Here is a 12,515-nt window from a genome sequence, read left to right on the forward strand (position 1 = left end):
AAACCTTTTTTGCACTCTATTTTGCTTTCCTTTTAATTATTTACTATTTTTGCCTTTTTTGCACTCTTCTAATTGTTAATTATTATTTTTTTAAATCCAATAAAAAGAAGTAAAGGTAAATTTCGATAAATTATTCTTCTTTTTTTTTTTTTCTTCTTAAAAAAAGTAAAGTGTAGCTTTTCATAGGAAGCCGGATAAATTTGATTTGATATTAAGTGTAGCTTTTCATTTTGATTTTGACTGAGCGCTATTTCTTTTTCTACATTAGGAAAAAAATTTAGGTTCCTAATTGACAAATTGAAAAGATCATCTCCACTAACAATTGGTCATGACCACTCCCTTATCTTTCTTGCTACTTTGTTTTCTAATTAATGGATGCATGCAAAAATGGTAACTTTATTGGGAGGGCATACATGTGTAATATGGGGATCCTGAGCCTCTGCATTTTTAGCATCGGTGTATTTACACGTATTTAAAAAAATGCAAACCAATAAATTAATCTAATGATTTTAATAAATCCATGTCAGCAAACTTGTATTAAACTAAAAACTAATTAGTTGCACCTTATTATTTCCCCAGCAAGAGACATATTCAATATCAACTCCTTCATGAGGTATTATACGACCTGAACTATTGCCTTGTACCCAATCAGAGGCATCCTTAAAATGTGTCTATCTCAAAATAATAATAAAAATTAAAAGCATACGCTACACATATGTTGCCTATCCAGGTGATCCCATATATTCTCTCTCCTTCTCTTTTGGCTATTAGACTTCTTGTCTCTCTCTCTCTCTCTCTCTCTCTCTCTCTCTCTCTCTCTTTGCTACTCGACCACAGCAAGTTTCTTCCCCCTTATTTTTTTTTGGGTCAAATTCTCCCTCTATTGGCTAAATCTTCTATTATTTTGGGTGGGCAACTTGGCAACAACATCTTCTCCTCTCCTTTTGTCAGCAACAAGTATTATTCTCATTCTCTCCTTTGCTATATATCTTTAATTATAGGTTTAGGGCTGAATTATTCTAGGGCTTTGATTTGGGATTTTGTTAAAATTGAGTATTTTAGGGTTTAATTATGGATGAATTATAATTTTTGGTTTGGTATTGTTGAGATGTTATTATGAGAATTTGTTTGATTTTTTGTTGGTATGTTTGATTAAAATTCTTTCTACATATTATTCATAGGCTATCTTTTATTATGTCGGATCACAATCGGAATCCTAAGAGAAAAACGAATTTGAATAGTGTTGTTTTGTATTGCATTGCATTTACTTTTGGTTTTAGTTTTGGTTTTGTATTTGTTGAACTTTAATTTATAGATAAAGATGCATTTGAGGGTGAGACTCATTATATCCCCCCGACTATGTGTATCTTTTTATGTTTATTAATGAAATTCATCGTATCATGGAGTTTAGTATGTAAGTTTTGCCCAATCGGCTTTTGAATCCTGGAACCGCCACCTTGACCTGCAAAACAATGACAATAAGATGCCAAGATTTTTAAAACGATGAAAAGATATATGCACATGCCAAAACCAATTTATAAGATGACAAAAAAGATCTTTTTAAATGATAGAAATAAAAACACAAAAATCAAATAATACCCGGTGTAAGCAAATGATGAAGTTAGGATTCAACATGCTCCAAGATGACTCCAAGAGAACAACATGTCTGAACCATTAGTTCACAACCGTGCAAAGCTGAAATAAACTCCTGAAGCTGTTTTTTAGCAGCATCCTCGTATAAAACAACCTTATTAGCATTCCTCCCGCAAGCTTTACTGCATTCAGTCACATTCAGTTACTGTAAATCATTCTCTGGAGCCATCGGTAAGTTCCCTATAAGCATAAGTTTACTGTAGTGATAATAAAATCAACTGGTCATTCCAAGCTTACCTACTAGAGAAGACTTGCAACAGCATCCTGGCGTTCCTTTATCAACTCTACATGATATAGAGGTCTTGCAAGCCATGTTTTAAGCAATCGCTTCCCAAATCCGGTAACACAGTGGTAATTGTGCATATATTGTCCTTCAAGAGTAATAAATTACCTAAGAATTGAGATTAGAATGAGAAAAATTAAAGACATGTGTAAGATAATTTAAAGAAGGTTACCCTGAAGAGTCTCCATTTCTGCTGTTCTCAAAAATCTCAAGGTAACTCGAGTTTTGCAAATCGAAGTAATGTCTCATCCAGAAAAGCCTGCTTTAAATAAAAAAGAACGCCTCCAAGAGCTGAAAGTGCACAGATGCCATTCTCACCTGTTCTCATAAGCTCTGACAACACATCTTGCAGGCAGCCCAAGTCATCTTCTTCCAAATGAGAATCATTAGCATGTAAGTTGGATGTCTTTGGAGAACCAGAAACCAATTGATCAACGGTGCACCTGTAGATACGTCTGATTTCCTGAGCAGTTCTCTCAGCATCCCAGAATTCTAAAAGTGGGACTAACTCATTGACTAGTGGACTTCTTGTATGCCTTAGCTGTACTTTCTCTGTTTCAGGACCAAGAAGTTTTACAGGTTTTATAATTTCCACGGGCCTCAGCTCGGACAAGAGACAAGACGAGGCACTGCACTCTAAATCATCTCCAAACTGTTAAAGGGAAAACAATACTAGTAAAAAACACATCCATACATAACATTTAGTTCAGTAAAGCCATACTAGTAAAAAACACAGACGTACAAACATTTGATTCACTAAAGCACTGCAAAACATAGCATGAAAAAACTTGTTTGTTGTAAAATGGAAATTAGGAGTAACAATGTCACAACTTGTACTGCTGATCATATATGTCCTCAAACTCAAACAGTTAAAATTTAATGGAAATGTAGACAGCCACTGATTCCAGCAGGCACCAGAAAATCACGCTACCAGACCTTTTACGTTCATAAGAGGCACACAATTTCACTAATTATGCTTAGCAGTTACAAAGAACCCCCTCTGCCCTCCCTCTCCCCACTGCTTTGATGAGTGATGAGTCCCACCCAGTTCGTGGAACAACTGTATGCTTTATGTGTGCATATATGTCTGTACAATTATGAGAATGAAAACTATGAGAAAAGGATGAACGAGATGTTCTACCAGACTCACACCTGCCCGAGAATGACTCGGCTGGTAGTAACATCAACTACACAAACCCCAAAAATTCGCTCTGTATTTTGGTTTGCCACATTCTGAGAGTTTTCAGTCACTGCCATTAGATAAGAAGCATCAGGGTTTGCTGACAGCATCTCTCCCTCAGTTAGAGTTCCTTTTGTAACCACTGCACATATTTCACGTTTCACAACCTATAGACAAAGGTGAAGTCAGAAGTTCATAGTACCTTTTATGAGTAGCTTCAATATGGATATGAAATTACAAAGTGCAGTGCTAAGAATTAAAATATAAGATATCAAATAAATCAGATGACAAACATTCAAGTATATATATTGACAGGTCAAATGAGCATACCTTATCTTTAGAGCCATCCTCTTTGCGACGAAGCTCCATCTGTTCAGGTGTTTCTGTCTGCTCTATAACAAGAACTCGATACCCCTGCTCAGTCAAGGCAGATTAAATTAATCTCTCCTCCCCCCCCCCCCCGGCGATTAAGAAATATACTTCTAATGGATATTAGATGTTTAACTTCAACGAATTAGAGTAAAAAAAGATATCTTCAGAGAAAATGACAAGAATAAAGCCAACCTTCCTAGCCAGTTTCTCCACATTCATCGAGAAATTCTTCTCTGGGAATCCACAGTGGGGTTGTTCACCCTAATATTAGTCAAAGAAAAATTACAAAACAAAAAACAAATAGGAAACACAATGGATGTATCCAAAGTAATGCTGCTAAAAAATATCAGAAAATTTCAAATTCAGAAGAGAACAGCTTGTATCTTTTATTTTCTTCTTTTGACCTATAAAATGAATTTTATCCAACCATTATACAGTCAAGATAAAATGAGAAAAGAAAGATAGTGTTAAGTGCTCACACACAACAGCCAACACCAAGACAGAATTTGAAGATAGATTACCTTCATATATTGCAGACCAAGTTCTTTTGCTCCTGTGTGTGCATCCATTTCAAAAAGTTCATAAAATTTGCCCATCTGCTCAAACAAAAATCAGATATTCATCACTTGACTGCAGTAATGACCCTGAAAGTTTGTGTGGCATTATATAACATATATATATTTTTAATCCAAATAATATATATAACATTACTTGGCTACTGTAAAGGATGAACATACCTTTTAAAAGAGAACTCTGTCCATGTGCTTTGACTTAAACTCCCACCATTGTCTCTGAATATTAACACATGACTAGATTAATAGTGTTCATGATGGTAAAGTGCTCCAAACCCTATAGGCCACTTATCTATCTAAAAGCAATTACCAGGCCACCTGATAAACTCTTTAAGAAATCAGGAGGTAAGTAGAGTTCTTGGATCATACTTTGCATCTCCAGGACATCATTTTTTGGCATCCCTACGCTCTCTGTTTCCAGACCAAAGCAGTTGAGCAAAACATTTATGAAATTGGGATTCCACGTAAACATTTTCTAAATGCCTCCCAAAAAAGAGCAATAAATTCAGATCTGCGCATACTAATGTAGTAAAAGTTCTCCTTTCATCAATAGTCATAGGCAAAACAGAGATACAGTGACTGACTAAAGTTGTCAGCATAGAATTATATATTTTTTGAATAGAAACGAAATTTATTGAAAGAATCGAAAAGGAACACACAAGTGGATAAGGCATCCACAAGCCAAACGAACAACAAAAACAGACTTAAAAAACAAAGACACCAGCCAAACTACACAGAGACTGCTATACCAGAAAGACCCAAAGTGACAGAAGCCCATAGGGCATCAGCATAGAATTATATGTGGGCTGTAGCCATACAACAAGTTTAAAATGTAAAACTAACAACTTAAAATGGCAATTAACAGATTGCCATTAGACATAGCAATTACCAGTAGCTTGTTCGCAACTGCCAAATAAAACAGGCACAAAGTGGGGTGGACTGCCAAGTTACACTTTAAAATTTTACAGTTAGTTCGCATATAAAGTAGGACTGTCATGTATATGTATCTTGTATTTTCCGCAGACTTAGGTTGGTGATATTGTCAGTTGCTTTGGGGTTCAAAACTCCCAATCTCCATTTTCACTTCATTATTGATTTGCAAGGTGCATGGTGTGGCTGCATTGCATCTATGTGCTCTTTGTCTATAATTTTCTCTCTCATGCAATGCAAGATGAGAGCCTCCATGCCAAGAAGGGTGTTGTTAGCTTGATGCCCCATTCTCTTTCACATGCAAGCAATGCAAGATGAGAGCCTCCATGCCAAGAAGGGTGTTGTTAGCTTGATGCCCCATTCTCTTTCACATGTCTTCACTTCACTCCCTTTTTACTGTAAGTCTGGCCAACTGATGCGTTTTTCCTTTGAAGCCATTCTTTCTAGATTCAATATAACACTCTTGGTATGATTAGGGCTCATACATAGTAGACTCTTGGTATGATTAGGGCTCATACATAGTACACTCTTGGCCAAATAATTTTTTGTTTTTATTTTATTAATTTTTCTTCATCTTTCATGCCCTTTTTTCATGTTTTCTTATCTCTTCAACCCCCCACACCACAAAAACAGAAGAAAGAGAAGAAGAAGAAGAAACTCTGAAAAATCGACCTAGGCGGCGCCTAGGTGCTAGGCGGCCGCCTAGGCGGCTCCTAGGCGCTCCTAGGCGGTAGGCGGGAGAACACCACCCTAAATGTTAGGGGTAGGCGCCAGGGAGTTAGGCGGCGCTTGGGCGCCCGCCTAGGCCGCCTGGGCGGGTCCGGTGGCTGCTTCTCTACTCTTCTCGACCCAACCAGTGGCGGCGACAAAGGTATCTTTGAACTTTTCTTCGTAGCTGCTGCTGGGCTCACCTTATTTCAAGGGCGCGCAAGAGGAGATGATGTTGGCAGAGAAATGAAGGCTGAGAGATGAGAGGTGATGGAGGCGCAGAGATGAGAGATAATTGAGGGTAGGGTTCGTCCAAAAAAAGGTGAAGATAGGGTTAGTGAAACGCTGTGTTTCACTTATGGGCTGCTATTTTAACTGGTATTTTTTGTTTTATTTTTTTGGGGCTAAAAGCCCAACACATAACTGGTATTTTCAGTTGTATTGAAGAAAGGTGAAAATAATGTTTAATTATAGGAGGAATATGTACTCAGTAGAATTTACACTTGGATGAAGGTAGAAGAAATCAAGAAACTAACCCCACAAAGCACCTATATTTCCTCAAAATCAATTTGATGTTTGAGTACTAGTGGTGGAGCAGGAATAAGATCATGAGAAACTTCACAATTAAAATTGCTTCTCACTTCCTAACTAACCTTTCAATTTCTTCTAACTCACCGGTAATCACCGTATAATCGAGCTAGCCTCTGAAAACCTCTGTCTATTGTCTATGTGACAAGGCAGAATTATGAACCCCATTCACACTTCCTCTGTTTCCTGTGGACGTGGACATGTCGTCTACGAGAGGAGAAGAGAATCTGGAAGAAGCCGCTGCCTGCATGCACAAGGAACCGTCACTCCATAACTGTTTCTTGGGAAAGGAAATGTTCCTTTGACAAGCATTGGAGCAAACATCCCCCTCGGACCTGTGGAGAGCGCAACTGCAGTTCTTATGGTAAGGCCTTCGCTCAATGTCAGAGTCCCGCATTGACAGGCTTCCTTCAAACACACACTGAAACATCATCCCAGCAACTCCTGCGCTAGTCATTCTATTCTTCTCTCTTCTCTGAGTCTCTTACGTATTTATGTTAAGGCTGGCTGTGAGCAAAGAGTAGCCAAGTGTTTGTGTATGGCTGCATGTCGTGTTTGAGTGTGTTGAAACTTTTGCATGCTTTCTAAAACATTTATATACAAGTTATGATAAATGGGGTGTGGGGGAAATCAAGAAAAATGTTTGTGATATTATTGTTCCCACGTAGTTTAGTATGGTATTCTTGCCAAAGTGGAAAAAGAGCAAGACGAGAGTTTTTTTTAGGGCAGTTCAGCTTTTTTGGTGAAAGATCATTCTGTTACTTAATTTGAGTGGAAGACCCCACTGGTCATTTTAGGAGAACATAGAAAATGGAGTATAACTTCGGCTTTTTCACAAGAAGAATCATGTTGTTGAGTAGAGGGCCCCTCTTGTCTCTTTGGGACATTTCTAATGGTTTTTTTAAATAAATTTTACTGTTTTTTTGGGCTTAAAAATGAGAAAAGAAAAAACACAGAGAAATACAAGGTCATGCTTTGGTAGCAGCAAGGCCGTACCAGAATTCTGATTAGTAGTAATAACCTTGTAGTTTTATGAGCTCGTGAGCAAGCAGCTTCTGTTTATTCTGAGAATCAATGTTATGATATGCTATTTATTTTCGAGACGCCAAATGTTATGTTGCTTTGTACAATGAAACCCTAGGCGTTAGGCGCCAGGCAGGTCCTTTTTAAACAAAAATAAATAGTATAGCCGCCCGGCTATACCCTTATTTTTTAATAACAAAAATAGTATAGCCGCGCGGCTATACTATTTTGACCGGCTGCTGGGCGGGATAGTATAGCCGCTCGGCTACACTATTTTTAGCACGTGGCAAACTGGGCGCTAGGCGTTCCTCTTGACTCTGAATAAATAGTATAGCCATGCGGCTATACCCGGATTTTTTAAATAATGAAAATAGTATAGCCGAGCGGCTTTACTACGGTTTTTCAAAATAATAGTATAGCGGCGCGCTTCTGGAAGTCTGCTAGGATCCACAAAAGTATGAGCATTGAGGAAGAAGCTTAAAACCTCTTGTGAGCCAGAAGAAAGTACAGGAAATATAGTTACATCAGAGCTATTATGATACCAGAATTTTGTTTTCATAAGTAATAGTAAAATCCTGCATCATGCGAACTGACTGATACTTAAAAAATGGTGCTCTGCATAGGAACTTTAAAAATCAATATCGAGTTAAAAAAAAATGTAAATAAGTACACTAAGAGACATTTGAACTCTGCAATCCACCTATACAATGTCAAAAAATTTGTTCTTGAGTTGCACTTGCAGAAATGTTGATGGTCTCATGAGAGGAGATTTATAAGTGTTAAAATTAATACACACTTGAAGAATATAGAAAAATCTAGAAAAAATTAGAAAACTCAAGAAAAGTCTACCAAAGTTAAGCTTTAATAATTGTTGTAAGCTCCTAGAAAATTCTTAATAAAAATCTTGTAATAAAGTAATAATATTATAATGTAGTGGCTATGAGAAGAAGCCAAGCCACCGACTTGGACAATGGCGGCAACTTGAGTGTATAAATAGATGAGAAAGAGAGAGAAAAGGCCAAATAGACACCAAAGAGTGAAAAAGGCCAATAAGCCTAGTAAAAATTTCTAGTTGCTGAAGGCCAATAAGCCTAGTGTTGTATAAAGCCTTGTACCCATCTATTGTAGAATAAATAAAATCACTTTGTTGTTCACCTCTTCACACCTCCTCAAATTAACATCACTTTGTTTCCCCTACAAACCAACAATAAGCAATGCACCATTTCCTGAACCGGTGAAGACAAAAACCAGAGGCAGATTCCTGATGGCAGTCCCAGAGTCACTATCTCTTCACCCACGGAAATCACTGCAGCCAAGGACAGATACATATAAGATGCACCCAATAGGAGGAACGGTGTTGAATATCCAAGACTGAAGTACCCTTGAAAAAGAAAAGAAAGAATGAGAAAAAGAGAGAGACACCTTTCCAAATGAAAGTAGTCTCTTTTCCCTTCATCATACAGGGACACCTTTTAAGCTAGGATCTGCACACCAGAGACAATGATAAACTGGTAATGAAGCAAAACAGGTTAATCACTGCCCTGCTCATAAAATATGAAAATGCAATCTTGTATAGGGTGCCAGCTAAGCTTGTTTGTGTTATTTGTGTGTGGAGCCAAATGGGCTGCAGCTTCCTTTGACAAGTTGAGACCGATAAAAAGTCCCAAATATTAAAGGAAAATAATGAAAATCACTTTGTTGTAATACACACTATTGTCTATCCCAAATATCTTTAATAGACATGGTGGGTGAATTAGTTTCCAAAAAAAAATTCACAAGACACTTTTATAAAATTGTATCTAGATAATCAGTGGATAGTAGCCATATTTGTAGTAGTGATTAGGATGTACTCAGTTAATTTTAGGGTTCGTTTAGCACCACTCTTTGGCTTATTATTGATTGTTGTATTTTGGTGTTTCAGTGTTCAAAGTGCAGTTATGGTAATTTCATCATAGCTATCATTTTTATTTTTCCATAATTGATAAAATGTTTTTTTTAATTTCTTTTTGGTCAAATTTTTTTTACTTCAAGGCTAATGGAGAAGAAGACTTGTGCACAACAGTTATTGCAACAAACTTATGATTTTATTTTGGCTTATTTATTATTGATTGTTGTATTTGTTGTTCCAGTGAATTCTTTTCATATTCCAATTCTGAAGATGGCATCGCAGGCGCAGCTTACCATTTCGGTTTTCCATATTACTGATAAAATGTTTTCTTTTTTATTTGAAGGGTAATGGAGAAGAGAAACGTGTACAACAGTTAATGCAAGCACCAAGTCGACAATAACATTTTTGACTATATATATATATATATATCTTTGATTTGAGATACAAATTTGTGGTGGTTTAGCATCGATTGAAAAAATATATATATACGAATAAATGCAAAAAAAATCGGATTTACATCTTCAAGTTTACATCCATCCCGCCATTGGAGAAAAAAACACATTTGCATCCCCCTTATTGTGAACTTTGGGCTGAAATAGTCTGGTCCCTCTCCCCTGGAGATTGAATTCGTCATCTTTCATCATGTACTCAGCAATTTTTTTAGGCATAAGAATATTACCCAACTTCAATATATATATATATAATCAAATTTAAGTAGCCAAAGAGAATATATGAATCAAATAGTGGGTAATTCGTTCTCATAGTAAGGCGCATTCTAAAACCAAAGACAAAAATTTGAAAAAGAATGGAATTTGTTATCAAAGTTGCCAAAAAAAAAAAAACTCAGATAGAACATAAGGGGTTTTTTTTAAAGAACCTTTTTTATTGGGAGGGACGATAGTTTATTAAACTCACACACACTATACGAATGCTAGGACTCGAACCCAAGACCTTGCTCAATAAAGTAAGTACTCCAAACTACTACACTAGTGGGTCCTTTGCTTGAAGGATTTATATATGAGTAATTGTGACAGAAAACAAAGTTCCCACAGTAATAGTAAATTTATATTCCAACACGGACTAAAAGGAAATTAACAAATATTCCAGAAAGTAATCATCAATACTTCTGAGTAATATTACATTTGATTGCATTTGGAAGAACATATATATAATGCTGACGGTTGATTCTTGACTCCTGAATGCAAAGTATTCATCACTTTGTGAATCACCTGTTCCAGAAATCAAAAGTTAAGCAAAACTTTATTGAAATTACCTCAAGTAAAACAACTATATGGGTAAAAACAAGAAATCATAAGTCACAACATAGAATAATCCAAGGAGACTGGAAGTGCACACTCCAATCACAACACATAAGGATTAATGTAAATTTGACAAATCAGAGGGCCATATGGAGAACAAGTTTCAAACCAACCTGGTCACAATCAAGGTCATACAATTATGAGCTCAAGTGTGTGTCTGTGTACTAGTCTATGTTGTGAAAATGGACAAGCACTTTCACTCACTCCCCTAATGATCTTGTTGTTGATGGACTTTGTGACACACACAATGATGGATGAATCACACACACACACTTGAGAAACCAACCAAGCACAAAGTGACACAAGAATTTATAGAGGTTCAGCAATTGCCTACATCCTCTTGGTGATCCCCTTGAGAAATTCACTAATGAAAGAATAAGTTACAACTTTGGTTTACAAAGAAACCCCCTTAGAACTCTATTCTCTCCCAAGCTCTCTTTTCTCTCTCGCCCCTTGCTCAATGTTGCATTCCTAAAAGGACACAAATTAATGTGCAAACAACCAATTAAAAATACCCGCAAGTGCACGAATCTAATGAAGTATAGATTATGTAAGTACGAGGTCGATCCCACGAAGAACTTGTCGGTTTCCTATAAGTTCTAATTTGAGTACGTAAAGAACACTAATTTTACACAACACACAAACACAATACAAATTGGAAACTAAAAATGAAGTAAGGAAGATAAAAGAAATGAAACAACACAAGAAAACAAAGAAAAACACAAACAGCACTTTCTATCACCCGTTTATCACCATTTGGACAGATTCGTTTCTCTGTTTTTCAGTTTCGACCTCTGTCCAGTTTTTGACCTATAACTTTCCAACCGTTTATCCAAAATTCACATTCTTTATACGGTTGGAATCAGCACAGAAAATGCAAGAACACAACGCGGACCAAAAGTCCAAAACAATTACGGAAACAAACAAAATTCAGTGACAAAGACACAAAACGTGTCAAACACGCAACTCACACACACATTGGGGGGGTTTTTTTGATTTGGTTCAAGTGACCTATTTCTATTGCATGAAAGTAAATGGACTTTGAATTTAAATGTGAATGGCAGAGATGAATTATCAAAATGTGAAATTAAAATGTAACAAACACTAGGGTTTCGGAATCCACCCTAAACAATTCTACCCATGTTCATGGATACTCAAGTGATGAACTCTAAATGTATTGATGAAGATGTTCGCAATCAAGACCATGGGTCGTGGCTCAAGACGCATTGATTCTCTCTAATATACGTAAAGTGCATGGTTCGTGCTACAATACTTGTGCCCTCCTCATAACCGAACCTAGGTATGGTTCGTACTTCAATTCGATTGCAAGGAAAACCCATTAAGTTCAAAGAGAATATGAACATCACAAGAACCCTAATAGCATGGTGTTTACATTAGGTATTCAAGAAACCAATTCACATGGATGGTTCTTACTCCATCCATCTATTGCTTAGGAAAACATGAAGATACACATAATCCCAACAACCTCAAGAAGCATGCTTTCAAAGGTAATCAATCAAGGAAAACACACATCAAGGATAGATTAATTTGGTGAATTGGAATTCATCAATTGTTGTCAAGAAACCAATTCACATGATGCTCACTTAAACAAGTTCAATCATTTGTTGCTAATTAGAAATTGTGTTCTTGGTTATCTTACACAACTTCTCAACTTTAGCTACATGCATACAACCTAAGGTGATTAAGCAAAGGAAGCAAACACATATCATAAAATTCAATTAGTGAATGGGGTTCATCAACAACATCTAGAAATTCATACACTCAAGCATCAAAACAATAAGGTAATCATGTTTAGGGCTTCAACCTAAGCCCTAGCTATGGAGTTTAGTTGCTCATACTTATTCCAAATACAAACTCGAAATATAACTAGAAGGAGTTTACAGATTTGGAAATGATGAAAGCTTGAAGTCTTCAATGGTGGAAGTCTTCTCCTTTCTTCCTTGGCTGCACCTCCTTCTCCTTCCTTGCTCTTAGCTCC

At 36.7% G+C, this 12,515-nt stretch overlaps 1 pseudogene across 1 annotated transcript; it reads right to left on the reverse strand.

The window, feature by feature from the left end:
• Positions 1 to 1,606: 1,606 nt before the first annotated feature.
• LOC110773535 (DNA mismatch repair protein MSH6-like) lies at positions 1,607 to 4,749 on the reverse strand (annotated as a pseudogene). The gene is made up of 9 exons (XR_015837181.1): positions 4,371 to 4,749; positions 4,226 to 4,279; positions 4,010 to 4,084; positions 3,681 to 3,749; positions 3,447 to 3,530; positions 3,089 to 3,283; positions 2,109 to 2,588; positions 1,895 to 2,044; positions 1,607 to 1,850 (listed from the first exon to the last, which is right to left on the reverse strand). The product of XR_015837181.1 is annotated as a DNA mismatch repair protein MSH6-like (transcript).
• Positions 4,750 to 12,515: the final 7,766 nt, after the last annotated feature.

This window comes from Prunus avium, chromosome 7, assembly GCF_965620075.1.
Source record: "Prunus avium chromosome 7, drPruAviu1.hap1.1, whole genome shotgun sequence".
Taxonomy (NCBI): Eukaryota; Viridiplantae; Streptophyta; class Magnoliopsida; order Rosales; family Rosaceae; genus Prunus; species Prunus avium.